We start from the raw sequence: 7021 nt of genomic DNA, 5'->3' as shown, positions 1-7021 counted from the left end.
TGAGATGGAGTTTCGCTCTTGTTACCCAGGCTGGAGTGCAATGGCGCGATCTCGGCTCACCGCAACCTCCGCCTCCTGGGTTCAGGCAATTCTGCTGCCTCAGCCTCCTTAGTAGCTGGGATTACAGGCACGTGCCACCATGCCCAGCTAATTTTTTGTATTTTTAGTAGAGACGGGGTTTCACCATGTTTGCCAGGATGGTCTCCATCTCCTGACCTCGTGATCCACCCGCCTCAGTCTCCCAAAATGCTGGGATTACAGGCGTGAGCCACCGCGCCCAGCCCACCCTTTTGTTTTTTTAACTTTGTTTACAATATTTTTATGTGGCACCAAAAGTGACATGTTTTAAAAGCCTTTTCTCACCCCAAATAATGTAAATATTCTCTTTTTTTACTAAGATTTTAAGGATTTTTTAATTTAATGCTATTTGGAAATCATTTTGGTATACTACCTAAGCTTAGGAATTTCTTATATCCCTCTAACAGAGAGAAAATTTTTTCTAACACCATTTGCTAGCTCATTTATCCCATTGCCACTAATGTGAAATACACCTTTATTGATTTATCACCTATTTCTGGACTCCCTATTCTGTTCCTTTGATCTAGTTATCTCCATCACAGTACCATACTGTTTTGATGACTGTGCCTTACAATACATTTGAACAGCTAGCAGAACAAATAGTTCCTCTCTTGCTGCTCTTTATTTGCAAACATTTCCCAGCTATTCTCTCTGATTTATCCTTCAAGAAGTATTTCATGATTACTTAATAGCATAAAAGACCCTGTTGGGTGGGTGCCATTGTTGTTATTTTGTCATTAACATTCACAGAAGCAGGGCCAGGAAATGAGTACAGAGCCCTGCCCTTAGGGTCTTGGTGAGCCTGGGCCTCCTTGGGCCAGGTGGCAGACATGAAGTACCTCCAGAATCCCCTACTCCCCTTTTGACCAGTCAAACAACCGCATGAGGTGGAATATCCCAAGTTTCAGAGTTCCTGGAAGAAACTACACTTCCTAAAGGAAGAACTGCCATGCAAGCTACCAATAATTATCAGTTGCCGGGGGCAGGAGAGGGGACACTTCTTTGTTACCTGAAGTTACAGCGCTTACACCCCAGATCCAGCTTGGGAGGAGTTAGGGGCCTCTGGAGCTGTTGGTCACCTCAAAGCGATTTTCATGTTTTGTAATTTCTTTTCAGGCAGTCAGCTTCTTCCAAAAACCTACAGTGGGGGCCACAAAAAAAGAAAACCCAGACAGGTCACTTTGAGGTAAGCAAACGTAAAAATCTCTTATTAGCTAAGGGAGATGGTGGAGATGGTTCAGACTCCTAATTACAGGGAGGAAGTCTGGGTGTGCTCCCCACACGCTACCAGCACTCACCATCCCTTGCTGCCTGGCCGTCCTTCAGCTCCTTGTTAAAGCTAAGCTGCAAACACATGAAAAAATCTGGCAGGAGATACTTTCTGTGAAAAACAATGCCTTCAAAGTTACTAAAACTGGATTCTTGGGCACGTCCTTAGAAGGAAGTCAGTTGTGTTTTTTCATTTCTCCTACTGGGTCAAGTAATCATAATTGTGAAAACCTGTTGAGTGTGATTTTGTGTCAGGCTCTATCCTTATTGTTTCATGTAGATTAACTCACTGAAACCTGACAGTAGCTCTATGAGGTAGACACTCCTGTGTTCTCCACTTTACAGAAGAGGAGGCTGAGGCACAGGGAGGTGAAGAAATTAGCCAAAGTCACACAGCAAGACAGTGGCGGCCTCCAGGAGCTACCTCACTGCTGAAGACACCACTCAGCTCTTGCTAGGTTGAAGGCAGCAGCCTGACGCCAGACAAGAACAATGAAAAACAGCAGAAAACATGTCTTCAGAAAACATTAAGTCGAAACCTAATGCCAGTAGAGCCAACACCTGAAACTAACTGCTGAAGCAGGCTCCACGGTCTAAAGAAAACATCAGTGAATCTCAAGTGCATCTGGGCACACATGAAGTTAAGAGAGAAATAAATTCTGAAATGGCATTCATGGTAGCCACGTGGCAATGCTCCCTACCACCTTACTGACAGGACTGAGGGGTCTCCTCTCCACCCTGTGACTCAAGTGGACGATTCTTGTGTCTGGCATGAACCAGCTCTCAAAGGAAGAAAAGGGTCACCCCACATTCTCCTAGTCCATCCTTGCACTGCCTTTAGACGGCAAAATTTAGATTTTAAACAGGGCTTTCCTGAGCTTTCTGAAGCAAAAATTTCGGCATTTCAAATTCCACTGGCTAATTCTTGCAGTCTTTGGGGTATGTATCTTTGCCTTGACCATTATAGAGATCACCAAATGAGTATCTATGAATAGAGCTGCTTCCAGCCTCCCAAGGCATTCATTCCCCGTTGCAGTGTGATTCAGGAACCCTCACTGTGTCGGATTCTGTTAACCCCAGTTTGGGCACATGCAAATAATATGACCAGAAATTTTGGGCTTCCCGTCCTTGAGCCTCAACTGGTAAAGCAGCAGCAAATGGATGTGAAATCCCCAGGCTTAGTATACGTAATTCCATCTAAATCTGATTCTCTGTTTAGGTCACACGCTATCCTCCCAGCCCCCAAATTAAGAATCCAGAACCTACCCTGGGCTTCCTTCCTCTCTCCCTCCCACACCCCACAGCCCCCACACAGCCCTCTAAGGGATGGGCCCAGCCACTTCCCTCCAGCTCCCTGTCACTGCCCAGGTTCAGTCAGCTGTCCTTGCCAGCCTCATCCTCTTCCCACTGTGATCAGAGGCAGGACATTCCTTTGCTCAGACCACTGCAAAAGCTTCACTGCTCCCCCTAAGTCTCCTAGACAAGTTTCAAAACCCCCCAGCAAGAAACATCAGGCCTTGCTTAGTCTTCAGCCCAACTCTCCCATCTGCTGCCCAAAGCCCCCGGCAGACTAAAAGACGAGAGTTCCCAGAAGCACCCTGCCTCTGCTGGGTCCACGTTTCTTGCAGGTATGGCTCCCTTCAACCACCCCGTCACCTGATGAATGCCTGCTTTTCTTTCCTGTGCACACAGGCTCACCTCCTGGAGAAGGCTTCACAGCTGTATCCTCTCTCCCTGGCTCTCCTGCAGCTGCTCCTGTCTCGGCTCCTTCACGCCCTGTGGCCATTCTCTGCTTGCAGGCCTGTCTCCTCCACCTCCCATAAGCTTCACACAGGTAGGGCCTTATTTATAGGCGTCTCCTGTGCCTGGTCTCATTCCTCACTCCTGGTGGTACTCAACAAATGCTAAATGAAAGAAACAGTCTTTCTCGTTCTCTGAGTTCCCTGAAATTTACTTATTTAATTATTTTTTGAGACAGTCTTGCTCTGTTGCCAAGGCTGGAGTGCAACGGCATGATCTCGGGTCACTGAAATCTCTGTCTCCTGGGCTCAAACTATCCTCCTGCCTCAGCTTCCCATGTAGCTGAGACTACAGGTGTGCACCACTACCACGTCCAGTTAGTTTTTATAATTTTTTTAGAGAGGAGGCTTTGCCATGTTGGCCAGGCTGATCTCGAAGTCCTGGGCTCAAGCAATCTGCCCATCTCAGCCTCTCAAAGTGCTGAGATTACAGGCGTGAGCCACCATTCCCAGCCCTGACTTCCCTGAAATTTAGACGAAGGATCCAAAGTACTAAACTCCATATAAAATTTTGTATTTTGATCAATTTTCCCAATACTCAAATTTACTTTATAGAAATAAGAATAATAAATGGTAATATAGATTTTGGTACTTTTGCAAAACAAAAATCAAAAAAGCCTTTTTTTTTTTTTGAGACAGGTTCGCATCCTATTGTCCAGGCTAGGGTGCAGTGGTGTGATCATAGCTCACTGCAACCTAGAACTCCTGGCCTCAAATGATCCTCCCACCTCAGCCTCCCACGTAACTGGGACCACAGGCATATGCCACATACACAGCTAATTTTTTATTTTTACTAGAGACAAGGTCTCACTATGTTGCCCAGACTCCTGGGCTCAAGCAGTGCCCCCAAATCGCCCTCCCAAACTGTTGGGATTATGGGCTGGAGCCACCATGTCCAGCCTCAAAAAGCCTTTCTTATATGCTTAGACAAATTAAGGCAGCTAAACGAATTGTGACACTTAATTAACATTATTTTTGGAAAACTGTTTTCTGCCTAAGAAGGTGTTCTTAGATGTAAGAACAATAAATAAAACAACAAAAGATAAAAAAAGAAAGCCTCTTTCTGGGCTAACTACTTCCAAAAGGGATTTGAGCCAACAGAGGTGCCTTTGAGAGGGTACCCTTGCCGAGGGTGGGCTCTGAGGGCCGCCCTGACCTGGCCATCCACATGGCACGTGGTGAGAATGCTCTGGGAAGAGACTGGTCTGTGGTCCTGGAGTTAGGGACTACGGGTGTGCCCACTTCTGAGCTAGACAGTCCCAAAGGTGGGATGGAGGCTTACTGGACTGCCAGAGAAAGTAGGGCAATGGAGGGACTTGTGCAGGATGCCTTGGAAGAATGTGAGGGAACCCTTCACTCCACTGAGGAGCATGGGGAAACAATCTCAGGTCTCCATAGAAAGGACCAAGGAAGGTGGAAGAGAAGGCACAGCCTAGCCTGCCCTGCAAACAGAGGGCTTGGCAGCTGAGAAGGGCCAGGACATCAGCCACTAGAAGGTGCCCAAAGGAGACACAGCTGTTCCTCTGAGCAGAGCAGGGTGAGGCTGAACACTGCCCCTTAAGAAACCCAAACCCACTATCTACAGGAAGATGACTACATCCAAGACCCCCAGTCCAGACCAGGTGACTCTCTCCTTTACCTGGTCCCTGCTCCAGCACCCTAAAATGTGAAAGAAGAGAAAGGTGAGCCTGGCAAAGTGGATCAATGTTCCACTCTGAGCTGCTACACCCAGTGGGAAGGTTCTGCACTGACAGCCTGGTGGCAGGCCTGGCCATGTGACTGGCCCTGACCAAGCAGAAGTGACAGCTACAACTTTCTAAAGAATCTTTAACATGTTCCTCTGTCTGTGCCCAAGACTGTCAATTTCCTGGCTAGAATCTCCTCATTTCGCCAGGGTGGATGGACAGTAGCACAAGGAAGAAAAAACCTTTGCTACTGTAAGCCACTCAATGATGAGGTTATTACCAGGGTGACCAACTCATCCATTTGCCCTGGACCTTCCCATTTCAGCACTGAAAGTCCTGCATCCCAGGAAACCCCTCTGTCCCAGACAACTGGGATGATTGGTCCCCTAGTCACTACTGTTGTACAACCCGCTGTATGCTGATTGACAGGGGCCGGAAGAAGGAAATGAAGACTAGGATTCCACAGCCACAGATCAAGTCTGATCCAGGAGCAGGAACAGGAAACAAGGGCATTTGAAATAAATAAGTTTAGTCTTCACAATAACCTATCTATTCATTGTGATCATTATCCCAATTTTTAAGGCAAGGAACCAAAAACTGAAGGGGCAACTTATCTTACTTAAAATGACACAGCTAGCAAATGGGATGAAACCCAGGTGTGTCCAGTTTCACTACTGGTGCTTCTAACTACCACCCTGCTGCCAATCCTGCCCCCAAAAAGTAAGACACAGAGACAAAAGCAACACAAGCAAACAAAACACAAGAAGCAACATTCCTTGGAAAGGAATGAGGGCAAATTTTATAAGAAAAAGAAATCCTGGTCAGGAAAGCTACTGGAACTGTGCAAACAAGTTATCTCTGAGCTTCCTGGCAGGCAAAGCAGAGAGGGAATGCTGAGTTCTCACTCTTTTAAGACCTGGAAGCATATCAGGGGACAGGCCTGAGCAAGGAGAGCTCTCTGTTGGCAGGTTCTCTCCATGGGACTTGAGTAATGCTATGCTGAATGGCTTGGGGAAAACAAGTGTTGTAAAAGAATAGAGAACTTCCCTTTTTTAAAACAGAGCCCCCGTGAAAGCCTGCCTCTCCATCTGGCCCACAGTATTACCCATTGTGTGACAGCTGGGTGGAGCTTGGTGAAGACACTTGGTGAAGCCCAAGAATGTCACTTGGGTAGCAGCCTTGCATGATGTGGCAAGCTTAGGAAAACAGGGACAATTGTGAATCAACATCCTTGACTACCCTATCTGGTACCCATGTGCTTACTGATCTACTTCTCCACAAAACTCCGAATCCCCAGCAGGGGTGCTTGAATGACCACCTCTGCATTCCCACAACCTACCTACATGGAGCTGGCCATGGGCACAGCACATGCTCCAGAAGTACTGCTCCCCTTCCCTGGCCCAAACAGCCACGGCAGATGGCCCCTGGCCCTACTCTCCACTACACAGTGTCTGCCCCGATGTCTGTTGAGGGAATGAATGCTGAATTGCTCTGACCTGTTCATGCTCTGATCTGTTCAGAGGGCGGTGCCTCTGAGTAGAGGTGAGAGGTTGATGGGGCCCTGTCCCCATCGCAAGTCCTGTCCAACCTCCGTGGTTACTCTGACAGCCTGTGGGGAATTTATTAGCCTTGGTTTGCAACAGATAGATTTAGAGAACCTTCACTGAAAGAGAGCAGATGCCCTGAACCTAAGGTAACAGGTGTTTGCACAAGGATCATTCAATAAGCATTTCTTTAGTCCCTAACAGAAGCCACAATGGGGACGAAGACAGAAATCAGTAGTCCTTAAGTTCAAGATGTCTTCAGTCCAGTTAGAGAGATAAGTGTTTTAATAAGTACATGACAGCATGACCAATTCAACAGGCAAGCCATGTTTACAGCTGTACAAGCAATGCACTGCCCGACTCTGGAGGGGTTTAGAAGTGGCAGAGATTGAATGTTTATTGCAGCACAGTTTACAATAGCAAAGACCTCGAACCAACCCAAATGCCCATCAATGATAGACTGGACAGGGAAAATGTGGCACATATACACCACGGAATATTATGCAGCCATCAAAAACGAGTTCATGTTCTTTGTAGGGACATGGATGAACCTGGAAACCATCATTCTCAGCAAACTGACACAAGAGCAGAAGATCAAACACCGCATGTTCTCACTCATAGGCGGGTGTTGAACAATGAGAACACA

At 47.0% G+C, this 7021-nt stretch overlaps 1 protein-coding gene across 13 annotated transcripts in view; it reads right to left on the bottom strand.

Moving 5' to 3' along the window:
* Positions 1-7021, bottom strand: part of ARNTL (aryl hydrocarbon receptor nuclear translocator like) — a 109928-nt gene that overhangs the window by 36731 nt on the left and 66176 nt on the right. For all 13 annotated transcript variants that reach the window (XM_017525774.2, XM_017525775.2, XM_037737496.1 and 10 more), the window contains one exon: positions 1088-1216. The gene's annotated coding sequence lies outside the window, so the exon portion shown is untranslated. The remainder of the gene's footprint in view (positions 1-1087; positions 1217-7021) is intronic.

This window comes from Cebus imitator, unplaced genomic scaffold (assembly GCF_001604975.1).
Source record: "Cebus imitator isolate Cc_AM_T3 unplaced genomic scaffold, Cebus_imitator-1.0 Scaffold39, whole genome shotgun sequence".
Taxonomy (NCBI): domain Eukaryota; kingdom Metazoa; phylum Chordata; class Mammalia; order Primates; family Cebidae; genus Cebus; species Cebus imitator.
This window is presented reverse-complemented; position numbering and strand designations above follow the sequence as displayed.